The sequence below is a fragment of the Mirounga angustirostris genome, unplaced genomic scaffold, assembly GCF_029215605.1.
Source record: "Mirounga angustirostris isolate CCGP_5_RB_7025 unplaced genomic scaffold, mMirAng1.0.hap1 SCAF_4, whole genome shotgun sequence".
Lineage (NCBI taxonomy): Eukaryota > Metazoa > Chordata > Mammalia > Carnivora > Phocidae > Mirounga > Mirounga angustirostris.
The window spans coordinates 73,773,066-73,793,753 of NW_026991712.1; the positions used below are offsets into that span (position 1 = coordinate 73,773,066).

At 38.8% G+C, this 20,688-nt stretch overlaps 1 long non-coding RNA gene across 1 annotated transcript in view; it reads right to left on the minus strand.

Moving 5' to 3' along the window:
* Positions 1-20,688, minus strand: part of LOC135364113 (uncharacterized) — a 94,696-nt gene that overhangs the window by 18,721 nt on the left and 55,287 nt on the right. The window contains exon 4 of the long non-coding RNA XR_010410705.1: positions 8,449-8,541. This is a non-coding gene — a long non-coding RNA (uncharacterized LOC135364113). The remainder of the gene's footprint in view (positions 1-8,448; positions 8,542-20,688) is intronic.

A 20,688-nucleotide genomic window follows, 5' to 3' on the forward strand; every position in this document is an offset into this window, starting at 1 on the left:
AGTGTGTGTATACGTTAGTAATATAAAGACAGATGTATGTATATGTAAATACACACACACACACACACACACACACACATGCTTTCCTAACTCTGCCTCTGAGAGGTCTTAGAAGCAGTAATACCTAGCAGCAGTGAGCACACTAATAACCAGATCTTGGTTTGTAAGTACCATTCTCCACTAACCATGTCAGAGCTCTTTTACCTGCTTCTAGGACTTGAAGCAAGGAAAGTACAAGAAAATCCTGGAACATCTTGTACCAGAAAGTAAGGAAAGATATAAAGGATGATATGGAAAGTGTGAAAAATGACACAGGAGCCACTTTGAAGTGGCACCCACTGGCTTAATTTGTGAAAATTGGAGCAAAAATAAACAAACAAACAAATACAGTAACAGATTGGAACCCATGGAATAAGAGAACATAAAAGGTCATGATGATAAAAATTAAATGAATAAATATAAATAAGTAGAGAAGTGGGAGTCCAGCTAATAACTGGAGAAAAAGAATGATGAAATTCAAAAACTAGGAACTGGAAACTACCATAGTGATAAGTACTTCACAAGAGAAACATCAATGGATATAAACTAGTGAGTTAAGTATTGATGAGAAGCAGCATATTTATATAGGATTAAAATATCTTCCCACAAAATATTTATTAATTACAAAAAAGAATAACTTTGCAATAGAGAAACCAAGTGGACACCAATTTCAACAACTGATCAGAATTAACCTCATCAGTAATAGTCTGTAATTGATCAAAGTTAAGCTCATCAGTAATGGGACAAATCAATAGACTACACTGAGAAGAACACAATAGCATTTTTCTTCACTGATATTCCTGCCACAATTTTATAACCTGAATTTAGTCATGGGGAAATATCAGACAAACCTAAATTGAGGGATGTTCAACAAAATATTCTCCCAAAGTGTCAAAGCCAAGAAAGACTGAGAAACTGTTTCAGATTAAGAAAAACTAAAGAGACCTGATAGCTGGATAAGTTTTCTATTGCTGCTGTAACAAATTACCACAAAATGAGAGAGGGGAGAGATAAGTTCAAGAAAGACCTACACAGATCCAGGACTTGCTGGCTTCAAAATAAAACTGTTCTTATTTCCATGATTCCTAGGATATTCAATTTGAGAAAAGGCTGCAGAGAAAGAACAAATCCAAAGTAGGACTCTAAGTCCCTTTTTAATATCTCAGAAAGATCTACAGCAGTGCCTCCAAAAACCACTTAACCAGACAAAATGCCTTCTAAGGATCTTGAGGGTGTGCCCCAAAGAACCTCTGCATTAAACAGTACGGTTTCCAAGAATCTTCAGTGTGTTGTCCCTCAGCAGCCCAAGTGGGAGCCCACTCAATGACACTTACGGATGTAATTTTTTTAATGGACTGGATTTTTCTAAATTGATTCACAGGAAACCCATAATGTTTTTAGAGGAATTGTATCAGCATGGAATGAAAGGGTAGAGGGCAGTGCAAAAAGAAGAAGAATCTTAAGTGTGTGTCTCACAGATCCTCTCCATTAAATGGTAGGACTTCTAAGAATCCTGAGTCTGTTGTCTCTCAGCAGCTTCATTTGAAGCCCAGTCAATGAGATTTCTGGGTGTGGATTTCTATAAGTTGATTCATAAAAAACCCCACAAAGTTTTTAAAGGAACTGTATCAACATGGACTGAAAAGAACAGAGGCAGTACAAAATGAAGAAGGATTTTTACTCTCAAGACTCTTTGGGCAAGAAGCAGGATGCCAAAATTCCTTGGCTGCCAACATGGCTGCCTTTTATGGAAAAGGAGGGCTAACTCAGAAGACAGAACCAGGACCCAGAGCTGTGGTGAGTCATCCCACATGATGGGCTGAGCCCAGTCAAGGCAATATGTACCTAGCTGGTCTTCAGAGCTATACAGACCAGTGATTCCTGTGTGCTTCTTACTGTTCGTTTTTATGAATGAGAATTAGTCTCTCATACGACAGTTATTCTATACCTGTCCCACCATTGTATGTGGAGTGTTTGGTTCCCAGGTCTCAGATTGAGAGAAGCTGTACTTGAGGTGCTGTGTCAGGAGCTGCATTGGAGCTACCATCCCCAAGGAGCCTCCACCACATCTGAGCCAGATTTAGAAAACAAGACTCTGGACCTCAAACCCGAGTCTGTTCTATAACAGATGAAACTTTTAGGGATATTGGGAAGATGATATGTAATTTGCATGTGGAAAAAAGTACATAATTTGAGGCCAGAGAGTCGACTGTGGCAGATTTAAAACATGCCCACAAAATCTTTGACATTCCTTCTATCAAAAGATGAGATCTAATTCCCCTTTGCTTGAACCCCTAATGACCTTAGTGACTCTCTTCTAAGAAAAAGTACGCAGCATAAATGCTGCTGTGAAATCTATAAGGTTAGGTTATAAAAATGATACAGCCTTCCTTCGGCTCAGTCCCCCTCTTAGGACACACCTGAGCTGGCTTTGAGAAGTCCAGCTGCCTAGAAGCTGCCGTGCAGAAAAACCGCATGGAGATAGAGGAGCACAAGGAGTGCCAGGTGTTTCAGTCCCAACTGCTTGCTCCCAGCCCAGATACCTGACATGAAAGTGAGTGGACCTCCAGGTGGTGCCATTCTCAGTTTTCCAATCACAAGCTGGCTCCTCTGAGCCCTGCCCAGTTGCAGACTCGTGAAGAAAACAGACACATCGTTGCTGCTGTTGTTTTCAGCCACTACATTTAGGGATGCAAGTAATAACCAGAACTCTTGACTACTGACCATCCAATACGTTTAAAGTTTTTGCTAGATTGTTCCATAAAACGAATTTTCTTTCTTTCTCCATATTAGATTTCTTCATAGGTTTTGTGATTTGACTAACAGTCTCATTTTGAGTGAGATTTTTTTTTTAAAGATTTTATTTATTTATTTGACAGAGAGTGACACAGCGAGAGAGGAAACACAAGCAGGGGGAGTGGGAGAAGGAGAAGCAAGCTTTCTGCCAAGCAGGTAGCCTGATGTGGGGCTCGATCCCAGGGCCCTGAAATCATGACCTGAGCTGAAGGCAGATGCTTAACGACTGAGCCACCCAGGCACCCCTTGAGTGAGATATTTGAGGTTGGTTTGTTTTTCTCTACTTTCCCCTGTTTTTAACCCCTCACTGTCTGCCAGTGTACAGTTGTCTCCATCTAAGTTCCCTTCCCACTGACCCCTGGTTCACAATGGTTCTTATAATGTCTTATTGGGCTGCTGTCACATGATGCTTAATTGGCAACATCACAGGTTCATCCCTTGAACATGATTCAGTCCTGGTCTCAAAGATGGTTGTGTTCTCCCATCCCTCTAGGCTCCTCACTTCCATAAACCCATAGCCCTACATGGTAGCAGCCTTTATGGAGGGGGAGCTATCTCCCCTCTAGCTCCTGACTTCAAGCAGGATCCTGGCTTTTATCCCCCCATATAAGTATAAAATTTTCAGATTTGTCCCCAATTTACCTAGGATCCAAATGGCTCACAGCCACTGCCAACCTCTGGATCCAAGACCCAGACAACATATGTTTTCAGCGCCACTCACCGCTTTGGATTTTTGTACTGTGTATGGTTTCTAGAGACCTTTGTTTTGTCTTTAAGCCAGACCGTGTCTTTTTTCCTATGGTGTTATCTATCATCATTATATGTTTGCGGCAGATGGAGTGCATCAAAGCACAACACCCATAGTGACTGGTGGGGTTCACTTCCTGTTCCTTCAAGGAGAGATGAGTCTGGGAATTGGATCGTTTGCTATTGGGGTGGTTCAAGACAGGCACCTGTTCATCACATGAAGACACTAGTTGTTATAGAAATGAAACAAAGGCCTTACTTAGCTCATCTAGTTAATACTTAAGAACTGCATAAATAATTAACACAGCCCAATGTATCTGTGGGACAAATATTTCTGATTACTATCTCTGCCCTGCCATCAGTTATTGGAAATACAACCTGTGACCTTGATCACTTATCACTATTAACATTGGGGAGCCCATTTCAACTGCAATATCTTGTACTAGAATTTCTGGCTTAGAGAGAACAGCCAGGAAGGCACTTTTTGAAGATTCTGGCAGTTCCCTCACTAGCTTGACACATTCTCCAGCCCTGTTCCAATGTGCAAGGATTCAGAAAATACAAGACCTATGTAACCTATCTGAAGAAAACACTTGGGAAAGTCCTCTAACCCTAAATTCAAACCAGAGCATGTGATGAGATACAGAGCAAAACATGGTGAGCAATAGATCCTATTATAGATGATAGGAATGTCATTTGGAGCTCATAATGTAAGTTAGGTAAGTATTCTTGAAAAGGAAGAATAATTGTATTTATTTATTTATTTATTTATTTATTTATTTATTTATTTTTAGAGATTTTATTTATTTATTTGACAGAGAGAGCGAGAGAGCACAAGCAGGGGGAACAGTAGAGGGAGAAGGAGAAGCAGGCTCCCCGTCAAGCAGGGAGCCCAATGTGGGGCTCGATCCCAGGACCCTGGGATCATGACCTGAGCCGAAGGCAGATGCTTAACCATCTGAGCCACCCAGGCACCCCAGGAATAATAATTTTAGCCTGCGCCTAGATATTTTAAACTGTTTCAGCATGGCCAGAAGCTAGGCAGGGAGAGAAGGTACTGGAAAGGCATCTACAGGTTTTGTTGGTGGGTGGAGTTTAGGAAAGTGTCTTAGGCTGACTCTTGTTATTTTGCTCTTTTGTCATAATGGGAAAATATTTTAATTGTGATTTCAAGATCAGGATGGTAACTGCTAGGAGCACTGGAAAGGACAGTAGAACTTCGAAACTAATGAGGAAGAAAGTTGACCAAGTCAATAAGAGTAAGGAAGGGAAAAAAGAAAAAGAAGAAAGATAAATAGCAAATATTAAAATAAGTTAGAAAAATTAAATTTTATCCAGTTATGACACTTTAAAACTTTTTAAGTTTTTAAGTTTAACATTTTAAGACTTTTTAAAAAAGAATATATTTTCTATTAAGACCTAAGAGAAACTGCTAACGCTTCTTGCATGGAACAGTGGTGAAATGTGAGTTGGCTTATGAGTGTTAGGAAAGGAATGGCTGAATGGAACTAGTTAATGGAAATGAAACAAATTAATAAGTGAAAAAGAAGAGAATTAATCATAAGTTCATAAAACTTGTTAAAAATGAGGAAATTAGATAAGAACAAACCCATTTTATTTTACATAGTAAAATGTATACTAAGCATAAACATAAATTTAGAACATCAGTTGTGAATGCAAATGTAGTAAGTGGGTTACTTTCTCCTATAAAAAGACACACACACCAGCACAAGGGAATTTTAAAACTTATATATGTTGTTTACAAGAAAAACACTTAAAACCAAGGGATAAAGTAGGATTAGAAATAAATGGATTTTCCTTTTTTTTTTAAGACTTATTTATTTTAGAGGGCGGGGGGAGAGGAGAGAAAAACTTAAGCAGATTCCCCGCTGAGTGTGGAGCTTGACACGGGGCTCAATCCCACGATCCTGGGATCATGACCTGAGCTGAAATCAAGAGTCGGATGCTTAACTGACTGTGCCACCCAGGCACCCCAGGATTTTCCTTGTTTAATATCCAGGAGGATGTAAGGAAACTAAGAAGGACCTAGATTGATGATGTAGCAAGAAGTGGCTCTTGACAAGATAGAAACACAGCAAGAAAGAAAGGACAAATTTTCTGAGTCTATAATTTTACCCATTTTCAACTGCAGGGGGGTGCCAATGGATGTTGTGCTCAAAAAATGTTTCATCATGTGACTGCTTATAACTTTATTGTAATTTCCCACATTCAACCCCCTACCTGAGTATTCTTTATTTGATGTTTCACAGTAGCTTTTTTTTTTAACTTTGTACCTTTTTTAGATAATAATAGTAGGAAAATAAAAATTAAGTCAACATATTTTTGTTTAATTATTTATGGGTTCCATAATAATAATGGTATAAATATTCTTTCTGGTGTCAGGAGTGAAAATTGGCAGGTGCATGGTATAGTTATCTATATATGCTGGAATAGTAGAGACAGCCCACTGGTTAATGATTAAATTGGTTAGAAAGATAATCAGGATGGACAGATAAAAAGGTAGGTAGGTACAGAAATAGATGATAAATGATAAAGTGATCTGATCCTCCCAGTAATGTACATTCAAAGCCAGGCAACAAAAAAATTAGGTGGATTAGTAGGTCCAACAGCAGGAGGAATGATACCACTTATATGTGCTGTTCTTTATGGTTTATAAACACTCCCGCAGCCATTACCTTCCTTCATCCTCACAAAAGTAGGGCATGTTTTATCATCTTCATTTTATAGATTAGAGATGTAATACTTAGGTGAAAAAAAAATGGGATGAGAAATAGATACTAAGTACAAGCAAAAAAGTCATCACAAGTGGCATTATTGTTATCAGACCACATAGATTTAATACTAAAATCTTCAAAAAGGAAAAACAAGGACATAAAGTAATAATGCATAATTTTTAAGAACAAGATATCATCGTTATAAATTTGTTGCATCAAAAAACATGGCAGCTAAATATATAAATGGCAATTAGAAATGCAAGAACTTCATTCTAAAAATTATATTAAAATGAGAGTAATAACTGGGTATTTACCCCAAAGATACAAAAGTAGGGATCCGAAGGGCTACATGCACCCCGATGTTTATAGCAGCAATGTCCACAATAGCCAAACTATGGAAAGAGCCAAGATGTCCATCGACAGATGAATGGATAAAGAAGATGTGGTATATATATACAATGGAATATTATGCAGCCATCAAAAGGAATGAGATCTTGCCATTTGCAACCACGTGGATGGAACTGGAGGGTATTATGTTGAGTGAAATAAGTCAAACAGAGAAAGACATGTATCATATGATCTCACTGATATGAGGAATTCTTAATCGCAGGAAACAAACTGAGTGTTGTTGGAGTGGGGGGTGGGGTGGGAGGGATAGGGTGACTGGGTGATGGACACTGGGGAGGGTGTGTACTCTGGTAAGCGCTGTGAATTGTGCAGGACTGTTGAATCTCAGATCTGTACCTCTGAAACAAATAATGCAATATATGTTAAGAAAAAAAAAAAGAAGAAGAAGAAGAAGGTAGCGGGAGGGGAAGAATGAAGCGGAGGAAATCGGAGGGGTAGACGAACCATGAGAGACAATGGACTCTGAAAAACAAACAGGGTTCTAGAGGGGAGGGGGGTGGGAGGATGGGTTAGCCTGGTGGTGGGTATTGAGGAGGGCACAGTCTGCATGGAGCACTGGGTGTTGTGCACAAACAATGAATCATGGAACACTTCATCTAAAACTAATGATGTAATGTATGGGGATTAACATAAGAATACAATTTAAAAAAAAAAAGAAAAAAAAGAAAATGAGAGTAATAATTCTTTCAGAATTAGATATAAAAGAAAAGTCATAAAATCAAATAACATAATCAAGCTTGATGTGTATATTAAATAAAACTTTATCATTTGAAAAAGGAATACATACACACATGTATGTATGTCCAGGTATCACAAAATCTTTTATGCATTTGGCCAAAAAGAAAACATAAACACATTTTTTAAAGTATAAATGTTGGGACCACAGTCTCTTAATAAAATTGGAAATAAATAATAGAAGTATGACTTTAGAAAATATATAACTACTTGAAAACTAAGAAACATCATCCCAAATGTTTCTTGGACTAATGAAGAAATCCAAACTGAAATTGCAACCTACCTAAAAAAGGTCAAGGAAAGGAAAATGTGTCATATCAAAACCTCTGAGTCAAAGTTTAAGTTGTACTGGAAAAATACTTGTCACTTGGAATTCCTTCATTATTAAAAGAGAAAGACAGAAAATAAAGGAACTTTGTGTTTAACTATGGGGGAAACTGGTAGCAGTCCTTCAAAATCAATTCTCTCCTCTTCCCACAGCAAAGAGTAGCTGGGCACATGGCATGTCTAGCCCAAGTACATTACCTTCCCATGATTCCCTGGCCATGTGACTAAGTTCTCAAATATGAGTGGAAATGTTATGTGCCTCTTCTAGGAACAGGGGGCATGCCTTTTCCCCATTTTCTTTCCCCTCCCCACCAGCTGGAAGAAGACACGGTGGTGACAAACTGTGGATTATGTACACAGGACATTGCCTGAGAGCCGTATCAACAAACTTTTTCTGAAAACGGCCAAAGAGAAAATACTTTTGGTTTTGTGGGCCATCTGGTCTCTTATGGACTAGTCAGTTCTGCCATTGAAGCTCAAAAGTAAAAGGCAGGCAAAAGGTAAACAAATCAGTGTGGTTGCATTGCAATAAAACTTTACTTACAAAAACAGGTAACAGTCAGTCATGTCCCTCCTGTGGTATGCTGACCCCTGCCCTGGAGAATGGCAGTTTTCCCACTTGCTTGTGTTCCTGAATGACTTTATAAAACAGGCCACTTACCTGCCTGGGATTGTTCCATGAAAGAAAATAACACAGGTCTTGGGATCCATCCCCTCTCCAGCAATTTAGCCTTCATCCTAACTAATATGTCAACTTAATAAATTAGAAAGAAAAAAAAAAGAACAATAAAGTAAATTAGAAGAAAGAAAATAGATGAAATAAAGTTGAACTCAGTGAGGTAAAAATTAGGACAAATAAATGAAAAGTTAGTGCTTTGAAACAATAAAATTTGATAAGCTAGAAACCCTTGGTCTTCCTGGCTAAAGAAAAAAGGAGATGAAGAAGAGAGAAAACAATTACAAGAGACTACTACATCAAAACCTATTGAAATTATTTTGAAAATTTAGAGGAAATGGATGGTTCCCTAACAAAATAGTAATTATAAAGACTCAAGAAGGAGTAGAAAATTGGACTGGGTGCCTGGGTGGCTCAGTTGGTTAAGCGACTGCCTTCAGCTCAGGTCATGATCCTGGAGTCCCGGGATCGAGGCCCACGTCGGGCTCTCTGCTCAGCGGGGGGTCTGCTTCTCCCTCTGACCCTCTTCCCTCTCTTGCTATCTGTCTCTCATTCTCTCTCTCTCAAATAAATAAATAAAATCTTTAAAAAAAAAAAAAAGAAAATTGGACTAACTCGAATGCTAATCAAATCAAATAGACAAGAATGGAAAAGTGATTAAAACTATTATTTGGAAAGACCAGCACTCCAAGAATTAAACTCATAGCTGAGTTCTATCTAAACTTGCAAGAGTATGTATTCATTCATTCTATAAATATTTACTGAGTGCTTACCACCTTCCTGGCCCAACTCTGGCCAGGGTGAAAAAGCAGTGAACAAAACATAGTCCCAACCCACATGGAGATTATATTTTACCGGAGGAAGACAGACAATAAATAAACACCCAAATAAATACATGATGCATATTGTGATAACAAATGCTGTGGAGAAAAGCAAAGCAAAGATAATGAATGCCCCTAAAGATAGGGAGTTTCCCTAATGGCACATTTTTGCATGTGGTTATTTGTCATCTGCATATCCTCTTAGGTGAAATGAGTCTTCTTGTCTTTTGCCCATTTTTAAATTGGATTGTTTGATTTTTTAACTGCTGAGTTTTGAGAGTTCTTGATATTTTCCAGATACTAGGCCTTTGTTGGATATGTGGTTTGCAAATGCTTTCTCCCACTCTGTAGTTTGTATTTTTATCCCCTTAGCAAGTTTTAAATTTTTATGAAGTCTAATTCATCAGTTTTCTCATTTTATAGTTCATGCTTTTAGTGTCCAATCTAAAAATTGTTGGTATTAGATCTTGAAGATTTTTCATAGGTCTTTTCCCTAAAAGTCTTTTAGTTTTATGTTTTATATTTAATTCCTTGATCCATTTTGAGTTAATTTTTGTATAAACTGTGAGACTTACAAAAAGTTTTTTTTTTCCATTTGTTTGGTTTTGTTTTTGTTGTTTTTTGTTTTTGTTTTTGTTTTTGCTCATGGATGTCCAATTGCTCCAGCAATCATTTACTGAAAAGGTTATCTTTGCACTTTTGAATTTATCTTGCATCTTTGTCAAAAATTGATTGGGCATATTTGTGTGGATCTATTTTTGTGTTCTCTATTCTGTTCAATTGATCTATGTGTTATCCCTCCACAAATACCACATAGTCTTAATTACTATAGCTATATAATCAGTCTTGAAATGGAGTAGACTAATTCTTCCCATTTCATTCTTCCCTATCAAAATTGTTTTAGCTCTTTTGGCTTCTTTGCATTTCTACATAAATCTTAGAACATTCTTTATATGTACAAAATATCTTGCTGGATATTTGATAAGAATTGTGTTAAACCTGAATATCAGTTTGGGGAGAACTGACATCTTTACAATGTTGTCTTCCAATCCATGAACATAGTATGTCTCTCCACTTATTTAGGTCTTCTTTGATTTCTTTCATCAATGTTTTATAGTTTCCAACAAACAAATCCTGTACATGTTTTGTTAGATTTACATGTAAATATTTCTTTTTTTTTTTTTTGAGTGATTGTAAATGGGATTGTATTTTTAATTTTGGTGTGCATGTGTTCATTGCTAGTATGTAGAAATACAATTGATTTTTGTATGTTTATCTTGTATCCTATGAACTTGCTGAACTCACTAATTCTAGGAGGTTTTTCTAGTTTTTGAGGTTTTTCTGCATAGATAATAAGCATGTTATCAGCAAATAAGAACAATTTTATTTCTACCTTTCCAATCTCTATGACTTTTCCTTTTCTTTTCTTGCCTTATTATACTGGCTAGAACTTTCAGCATTTTGTTGAATAAGAGTGGAAGAACAGACATCCTTGCCTTGTTCCCAATCTTAAGAGAAATACATTCAGCCTTTCACCATTAGGTATACTGTTAAGTGTAGATTTTTATAAATGCACTTTATTAAGTTGAGGAAGTTCCCCTCTATTCCTAATTTGTAAGGAGTTTTATTATGAATAAATCTTGAATATTTCAAATTTTTTTCTACATCAATTAATGTGTTGATGTGACTTCTTATTCATCTTGTTGATATGGTGGATGACATTGTTTGATTTTCAAATATTGAACTAGCCTTGCATTCCTTGAATAAACATCATTTGGTCATGGTGTACAATTATTTTAAATGTTGCTGAATTCTATTTGTTAATATTTTGTTAAGGATTTTTGCATCAATGTCCATGAGGAATATTGATCTATAGTTTGCTTTTTTTGGACTGTCTTTGGTTTTGGTATCAATGTAATACTGACTTCATAAAGGAATTGGAAAGTGTTCCCTCCTCTTGCATTTTCTGGTATGGATTATGCAGTTTGGTGCTAATTTTTCTTTAAACCTTTGGGAGAATTCTCCAAAGAAGCCATCTGTGACTCAAGATTTCTTTTGTGAAAGTTTTTAAATTAATAATTCAATTTCCTTAACACAGAGCAATTCAAATTATGCATTTCATATTGGGTGAACTATGGTAATTCATTTTTTGAGGAATTGGTCTATTCATTTACTTTGCCAAATTTATACATATAAAATTGTTTGTAGTATCTCTTTTTGTCTTTTTAATGTTTGTAACATTCCCCGTTTCAATCTTGATATTGGTAATTTGTGTCTTCTTTTTAATATGTCAGTCTTGCTTGGAGTTTGTCAATTTTTTTTTATCTCAGAGAGCTTGATTTTGTTCTATTGATTTTCTATATTGCTTTTCTGCTTATAATTTCATTGTTTTCTGATCTCTTTTATTTCCTTCTTAAGCTTCTTTTGGGTTTATTTTGCTTTTCTTTTTCTAACTTCTTCAGAGGAGGATGTAGACCATTGATCTGAGGTTTTTATTATTTTATAATGTGAGCATTTAGTGTTACAAGTTTCCTTCTTAGCACACTTTAGCTGTGTCCCACAAATTTTGAATATGCTGTATGCATATCAGTTCAGTGTTGTTGTTGTTTTATTTCCTTTGAGACTTTTCCCTTTGAAACATGGATTATTTTCAAGTGTGTAATTTAGTTGCCAAGTGCTTGGAGATTTTCCTGTTATCTTTTAGTTATTCTTTTCTAGTTTAATTATATTATGATACAGAGAACATATTCTGTTTGGTTTCAATTTTTTTTTTTACATTTGTTGGGGTTTGTTTTCTGGATTTGGTCTTCTTGATGTATTCCACAGACACTTGAAGAGAATGTGTATGCTGTTGTTGTTAGGTGAAATAATCTATCAATGTCAATTTGAAATAATGGAGTACAAAGAAATATGTTGAACTATACTATGAGTATGTAATCAGTAAATCCAGACTATAGAAAGTCTATAGATAAAATGGCCCACATGGTTCAGCAGATAATTTGTAAAGAGAAAAAAATGGGATAGAGAGGAAATCTGCAGATTAAAGACCTTAGAATACACAGCAGGGTAAAAATAATGTGTGATATTAACCATAGTGTCTAGGATTGGACACATGGATGATAAAAACCATTAAACACACACACACACACACATACACATGGAAGTGATTACTATAAAAGTCAGGATAGTAGTTACTTTTGGATAGAGAGGGTTATGATGGGATACACAGAAGGGTTACTGGGGTGGCTGGCAACATTTTATTTATTAGCTTGTGGTTTTATTTCTTGACTTGGGTGGTAGTTAAAAGCAGTGGTGTACTGGTATTTAACAACTGGCTCTTCAGGGGGAAAAGAAAGCCTGGACTTGTAGCATTTCCTGATTTCCATCATGTAAACACTACCACCATGGCCAATTTTCAAGCTACCAACATGATGTCATTGTATGTGGAGCTGGGAAGAAATTGCACAAACAGCTCTGAGGGGACTATGTGAGCCAGCTCCAGCACAGCACTGGGAGGCTGTGTTCCTTGTAATAACTCAGTGAGCTGTACATTTATTTTTTTAAATATTTTAAAGCTAAATAGATTAAAAAATAAATGTGAAACAATAGCACTGGATAAATGGCTGTTTCTAGGATGGAACAGGAAATATGTAAAATGAGCCTTGAACATCTTTTAGTGTTAGAACGTAAGGAAGTGCTCAAAATAGAAATAAAGAACCCATAATGACAGGGGTATGTCAAAGGGACACAGTAATTAATTGAAAGGGTTCCCGATGGTCAAAGCTGGAATGATTTGAGCAACAAGATAAAGTAGTATTGGCTTATAACCCAAAATATAAAGTAAATATCCATGACTGCATACTGATATAAATAAATGATTGAATATGGAGGAGAACAGACACATCTGTTGTGCAGAAGAATCCAAATAACTTATGTATATATGCAACCACATAACTCCCTGCCTCTTAAGTAAGGGCTGCACATAGTGACTTCTTTCCAATGAATAGAGTATGGAAAGGGGGGAGGTTAAAAACAGTGACTTCACAGTAGAGAAACATGACAAACCCGACCTCAGCCATGTGATCAAGGTCAACATCAACAGAGATAAGTCATGTTGATATTTTACACCCTTGATATATGATGAAAATGGCATTTTAATTCTGTAGTCTTCCTTCCAAAAACCCATAACCCCAGTCTAATCATGGGGAAAACATCAGACAAATGCCAAATGGGGGAAATTCTACAAAATACTTGATCAATACTCCTTAAAACTGTCAAGGTCATCAAAGACGAGGAAAGTCTAAGAAACTGCCATAGGCAAGAGGAGCCTAGGTAGACATGACAACTAAATGTGATGTAACCTAGATGGGATCCTAGAGCAGAAAACAGACATCAGGTAAAATAATAATAATAATAATAATGTCATCTGAATAAAGTATGGACCATTGTTAATAATGTATCCATACTGGCCATTAAATGTGCCATCCCAATGTAAGCTGTTACTAATAGTGGAAACCGAATGTGGGTTATATGGGAATTCTGTACTATCTTACAATTTTTCTGTAAATGTAAAACTGTTCTTAAGTTACAAGTCTAAAATTAAATAAAATTTTAAACTCTGTTTACTCCAGATCCTTTCCTTATAAAAGCCACACATTCAGGCTAACTCATCTCACCTAATATTTGTGACCCCGAACCTCAAGTGGGTGCTTGGCGTTGTCTGGCAGTCTTACTATCTCGTCCTGAACAAATTTCTCTGCCTTTATCCAAGTCACATTTCCTCACTCCCCACATCTCTTCCACACTGCTCCCCAGCCCAGTCCACCCCTGGTGGTCTTGCTTTGTATTTGACAAAGAAACAAACAAAAGAGAATTTCCGCATGTTTTGACCACTGAATCTAACCAGCTGCCCTTTGCCTTCCCTCCTGTTAAAATAAATTACCTGTCCACACACCTAAGACCAGCTACTCCATTTCTGCACTGGATCCCATCCCCCTCCACCCCCCATTAAAGTAAAACCATGACTTTTCCCCTTTGTATAAGATCATTACCAGGTGCCTGGTTGGCTCAGTTGGTTAAGCAACTGCCTTCGGCTCAGGTCATGATCCTGGAGTCCCTGGATCGAGTCCCGCATCGGGCTCCCTGCTCGGCAGGGAGTCTGCTTCTCCTTCTGACCCTCCCCCCTCTCATGTGCTCTCTCTCAAATAAATAAATAAAATCTTTAAAAAGAAAAAAAAAAGATCATTACTATCAGCAGTGTGGCATGCAAACATGGTGCAATATCTTGATCATCCCATATTGCCCTTCAGCTTACCCCCCCATTTTTCTATTCTTTACACCAAAATGCCCTACAGGAGTTATCTATATTCACCATCACTATTGTTTTAAAATATAGTGTACTCATAGAAAATTTGAGGTATGATAGGGCCAACAGATCAGGAAATGACTACCACTGAAAAGATAGTTTGTCACTCATAGTTCCTAAAGGCAGAGGAATGCCACACCAACAGCAGAGGGAGAGGGAGCCACTATGGACAAGAGCCTTCTGGTGGCTTCCACCGGAAGGAACAGGCAAGGCAGGGCAAGCAGGCTTAGGATTGACTACTTTGAATCATTCCAGTGGGCTCTGGGGCACAGGGTGTCCCTCGTTGTCTGGTACTTGGCCCTGGGTGATCAGAGCAGAGGAACCGTGGCCCAGAAAGTGAGAGCTGGGGTATGGGCTCTGGACCAGTTGGTCTGTATTTGAAAAGTGTGCTCAGGAGCGGGTTGTGTAGTATCGGTAGGAACTGGTAACCCTGGGAGGGGCAGACCATCCAGGATCAGTAAGGCCCCAGATGTCAAAGCGTCAACATATAGAAAACACACTCAACCAGGCTTGCTTCCTACTACTATAGGCTTCTTCATTCTGGTAATGACACCTTAATCCTCCTGGATGTCTTTTCACCTCATTGGCCACTCCTCACTTTCCTCTGGTGGATCCTCCTCATTGGCCCAACCTCTGAAGATTGAAATAACCCCAAGGCTTAATGCTCTTCTCATTTCTGTCTTCACCAGCAGCTCATGAAGTGTGCTGGCATGGACCCCTGTGGCCTCTGAAAGTCCCCCTCAGGAATTCCATGAAAGGAGAATTGAATCTGCGTGTCTCCCTCCTTTGGTATTTGTGTTTATAATGCAAAAGTAAAGGTGGGCAAAAGTGCTGGTACCTTAGCATGAGTCAAAGCAATAGCACCAAACCTGCTAGTAGGTATTGTTTCTTCATTACCTCACACTCACACTAACAAAAAAAAAAAAAAAGAGGCAGTTTCACTTATGAATATCTCCAATACAGTACTAAAAAGTTTCATGTTTATAAAATCTCAATTCTTTTTTTTTTTAAGATTTTATTTATTTACTTATTTAGAGAGAGAGAGAGAGCATGAGCAGGGGGGATGGGCAGAGGGAGAGGGAGAGAGAATCTGGGGCAGACTCTGCACTGAGCTGGGAGCCCAATGTGGGGCTCGATCCCACGACCCTAAGATCATGACCTGAGCCGAAACCAAGAGTCCAATGCTCAAACCGACTGAACCACCTGGGTGCCCCGCAATCTCAATCCTTTAATACATATTATGTTACTACTCTGTGTGGTTAAATAGGATGCATGCTTAAGGCTGTACACCAACATATAACTGTCCTGGATAAAAGCACTTGTACAGTTGTTAAAGTTGTAAGCTGAACCAGCCTCTTTTTTCATGGAACCCCATTTTACTGGAAAGAACAGACAATGCAGTATTATTTATAATAGCCAAGACCTGGAAATAACTTAAATGTCCATCAATGAATGAATGAGTAAAGATGTGATACATATATATAGATACAGGTATAGATAAGTAAGTCATTAAAAGGAAGTAATCCAAATAAATAAATAAATAAAAGGCAGTAATCCTGCCTGCCATTTTAGACAGCATTGGATGGACCCTGAGGGCATTATGCTAAGTGAAATAGGTCAGAGAGACAAAGACACATACTGTATGATCTCACTTATTTGTGGAATCCAAAGGAAAAAAAAAAAACCTCATAGAAAACGAGACCAGATCTGTGGTTACCAGTGGCAAGAGGTAGAGGATGGGGAAGGGAAAATTGGAGGAAGGTGGTCAAAGCTACAAACTTCCAGTTATAAGATAAAAAATAAGTATGAGGGGTGTAATGTACACCATGATGACTATAGTTACCACTGCTGTATGGTATGTGAGTCGTTTGAATAAATCCTAAGAGTTCTCACCACGAGGAAAAAATGTTTTTCTTTTTCTTTTTTTGGTATCGATATGAGATGACGGATGTTAACTAAACTTATTTTGGTAATCACCTCACAATATATGTAAGTTGTACATCTTACACTTACATAGTGCTGTATGCCAATTGTATCTCAATAAAATGGCAGGGGGAGTACATACTGGAAAAAGAAAGAAGTTTAAATAAATTATAACACATCAATATAATGGGTAATATGTCAATAAAAAACCAATCAGTAGCTATCTGTGCACTGACATGGAAATTCCTCCAAGATATAATGTAAGTAAAAAATAACATTCAGAACAAGGTGTATAATGTGCCTTTTGTGAAAAAATAGAGAAAATAAGAAGAAAAATAACACTAATAAGGCTCTGTATCAGTGTCGACTTGGATATACATCAACTCTGAAAAGATACATAGACTCTAGTAACGATGGTTTCAATGGTGAGGAAGAAGAAATGGATGGAGACACAAGCAGGAAGGGAGGCCAACTTCTCCCTGTGTATCATTTGATACTTACAGATATATTACCTATGGGGAATTTAAATAGATGAAACCTCTTATATTATTGGTGGGGGCAGAATATAGAAGATAGATTCTGAGCCCAAAGAGTTTGAGAACTTCTGATCTCAATTACACAAATCCCCTGTGAACCTGGAGATGGTTCCAAACCAGAGTCTGCCAAAATCTCACATAACAAAAGTGAAAGAATTCTATTCCCATTAGGATGAAGAAACTCTTACCCCTCAGGGTGATGTCCTTAAAGGAAGCACAGTGGACTAGGTACACAACTGCATCAATATCAACAACAAAATAGCAAGGGTTATGAGGGACTGTTTATAACAACCTTTGCAACCCCTAAACCCTGCAATAAACATAATGTTTCTGCTCTTCCTTTTGAATCCGCATCCTCCCTTCTCCTCCTGTCCTCCCAGGAACTTTTCCTTTTCTTGCCCCATCTGGCACAAACTAGTCAAGAAATCCCTGGCCCTGGGGAGCCTGGGTGGCTCAGTCAGTTAAGCCTTGGACTCTTGATTTTGGCTCAGGACATGATCTCAGGGTCCTGGGATCCAGCCCTGCTGGGCTCGGTGCTGAGTGGGGAGTCTGCTTGGGCTTCTCTCTCACCCTCTCCCTCTGCCTCTCCCCTTTGCTCTCTCTTTCTTAAATAAATAAATAAATGAATAAATGAATAAATAAATAAATAAATAAATAAATAAATAAATAAATAAATAAATAAATAAATAAATAAATCTTAAAAAAAAAAAAAAAGAAAGAAACCTCTGGCCGTAACTGCAATGTGAACAGGACAGGAAAGCGCTGGGTCAGCTGGGGTAGGGAAGTCCAATTGTGTCCAAAACTGTGAACCGCCTTCTGGCCTTCTGGCTGGTGGAGCCTCCCCGACCTCCTTACCCAAGTCAGATCGGCCTCCCAGGCATTCCCAGGACACCGTTCACACTTTATTCTCGGCCTTCAGTGTGTCCCATCTACTGATGGGCCTTAGTGGTTGGGAAGCCTGCCTCTGTGATCAAGGTCCACATCTTTCCTTCAACCCCACTCTTTTCCAGCTGGACCTAAAACAACGGAGTTCTGAAATGATCCTAAATCTCTGGGAGTGCTTCATGGGCCCAGTAGCCCTGGGCGAGGGGGTGGGGCGCCCTCTAACTCAAAGTTTGGGGTTACTAGAACATCCTCCCAGTTGGCTCCCTTCCTCCAGGCTTGCGTGCATCCAATCCATTTTCCAATAACTACCAAAAGAAACTTGGTAAAAATGCAAATCTGATCCTGTCCCTGAGGCCATAGCATGGAGAAGAGGTGGCCCCCAGGAGGGTCTGTTGCTGCACACCTTTCATGCAATGACTGAGTGAATTTCTGAGCAGGTTAAAAATTGGGGAGTGATCCTTCTTAAACCCCTTATAATTGTTATTGAATCATAAATTTCCTGTAATTAATAGAATGAAAGAACCAGTTGGTGATGGCAGCACTTCTCAAGTCAGTCCGTGGAGTAGCACTAATATCCATGCATTCTATAGATGTCCCACAGAATAGGTGTTTGTCTAGGGACAACTTTATACCTAGGGACAACTGTAACCTAGGGACAACTGTATACCTACTCCACCCACCTGCAGGGATCTAGCCAAACCAACAATTCTAAATGATGAATAGCCCCAATTCCTTTTCCATTAACTGCTGGAATTTGGCAGGTGCCCCAGAAATATCTTGAGATGTTCACTCAAAATTCAAAACCACAGAGGACACATGAAGGCAGCTCCAGCTCTGCCCTCCCTAGTCCTGAGTATATGTTAATATCTACTTATCAAGTCCAGTCCTGAGAACTAACAGATAGGGACAATGGATTAATCGGTTTTAGGTTTCTGTTCTGAGTGCAAGGGTCTACACACATTTATCCTTTTCCTGATTTCTTCCCCATCACTACAGTACAGGGTGAAGGAGATGGATAAAGGTTTCTAAATTTTACATGTCGTATCTTTAATGAGATCAACCTTTAATAAGATTTCATGAATCCTAGACTGAACATGCTTTCTTTCCTAGACCTTTCAAAAAACCTACAGAAATTCAGTTCAAACAACTGTTGAGCAACATGGAGAAAACGTGCATTCTATTCACAAGGGAGAAGACAATGCTCCTGGCTTAAGAGTTTCATTTACAGTCTCCAGCTATTCCTCAGAACCAGAAATGTTCTAAAATCAAAGCTCTTGGATTTGGGCTTCTGCTCGGCCCCTAGTATCCCATAGGCATTTGCTTTCAGAACAGGAAGAGTCTGGATTGCCAGATATTTGGCACCTGCCTGCTGGCCACATTATTGAACTACCACTATGAAAAGGTTAAGAATTGTTCCAGTTGGTGCCGGCACTGTTCAAATGCCTCCCCAGCTGGATGAGCAATTGTGGAATTACAGGAAGAAATGGAGCCCCATGAGAACTCTGTGTAATCAGCTCTTGCTGGGGCAAGGGCACCATGGAGGAGTCTCCCCTACTCTATTTCCCAAAGGCCTGTAGATCTGCTGTCACATTACTGCGGTGGAATTCACTACTAAAGCATACGCTGTGTTCCATATCTAGAGAGAGATACAGGGTAGAGACAGAGATGGAGGAACACCAATTTTCTCCATAGGGACTGTTAGAATTTGGAGTATCCTAATCAGGAATTCATATTCCAAAGTTGGACAACTAGGATGTCAAAATTAGGATGGAAATATATATATATCTATAGGCCTAAGAGATCTAAGAAATCATTGTTGAAATGGTCTTCAAGGCATTGCCTGGTTGCAGATTCTCTAGACCCCCTGATGCTTTGAGGGAATGAACAGAATTCAGATAACATGGAAGCCAAAAAGCACCGAAGAATCCCTCCACTTCCAGAAGACTTGGTGGAATGACGTGACAACCAGGGTGAAAGAGCATGTGTCTTCCGAGGAGAAAATCTGTTATGCAAGGTGTTGAGGGGGGACACTGTGAGGGAGTGCCCATAACCTTCTTCAGGACTCAAGACTTTTTCCAGGGATTGGAGCACTACCAACAGAGCCCTCCATTGTCACCCTTCTTTCAGAATGGCCTCAGTAAAAGAGCACCACCTTGGCTACGGTCAGACCCTTCCACAGGGGCAGTCTGCATTCAATAACTGGTCAGGGTAGGTGTACAAATTCCCCACCCCCTTCGCCCTCATTTGGGACACATCTGAATGACCATCCCAGTTCTGGAGCAACGACGCGACCACCTCAGAGCCCATACTGTGTATCTCTGCACAGCCCTGCTTCCATTAGTCCCCAGAACACTCCATAATGAACACCTTGCACAATAATCTCCATGTCGCACTGTTTTTTTCCCCAGAGAATCCAACCTGCGACAGTTGAGTCAATAGTGGTCTACTGGCACAGAACCACCCCTACTTGCTGATAGTTAGGGCTCCTGGTATGAGATAGAGACAGATGGGTTCTAGCAGAGCAAGTGTTACAACTTGAGCTGTGATGAACTAGGATGGGATGGTCCTGTGTACCTGCTAGTCATCCTTTCAAAAATATAGGGTGAACAGTAGCTGTAGAAATAGTAGGATCAGGTGGCAATTGCTAAATGCAGTGGACTCTGTGACAAAAGCTGAAGAAAGTTTGGGAGTGATG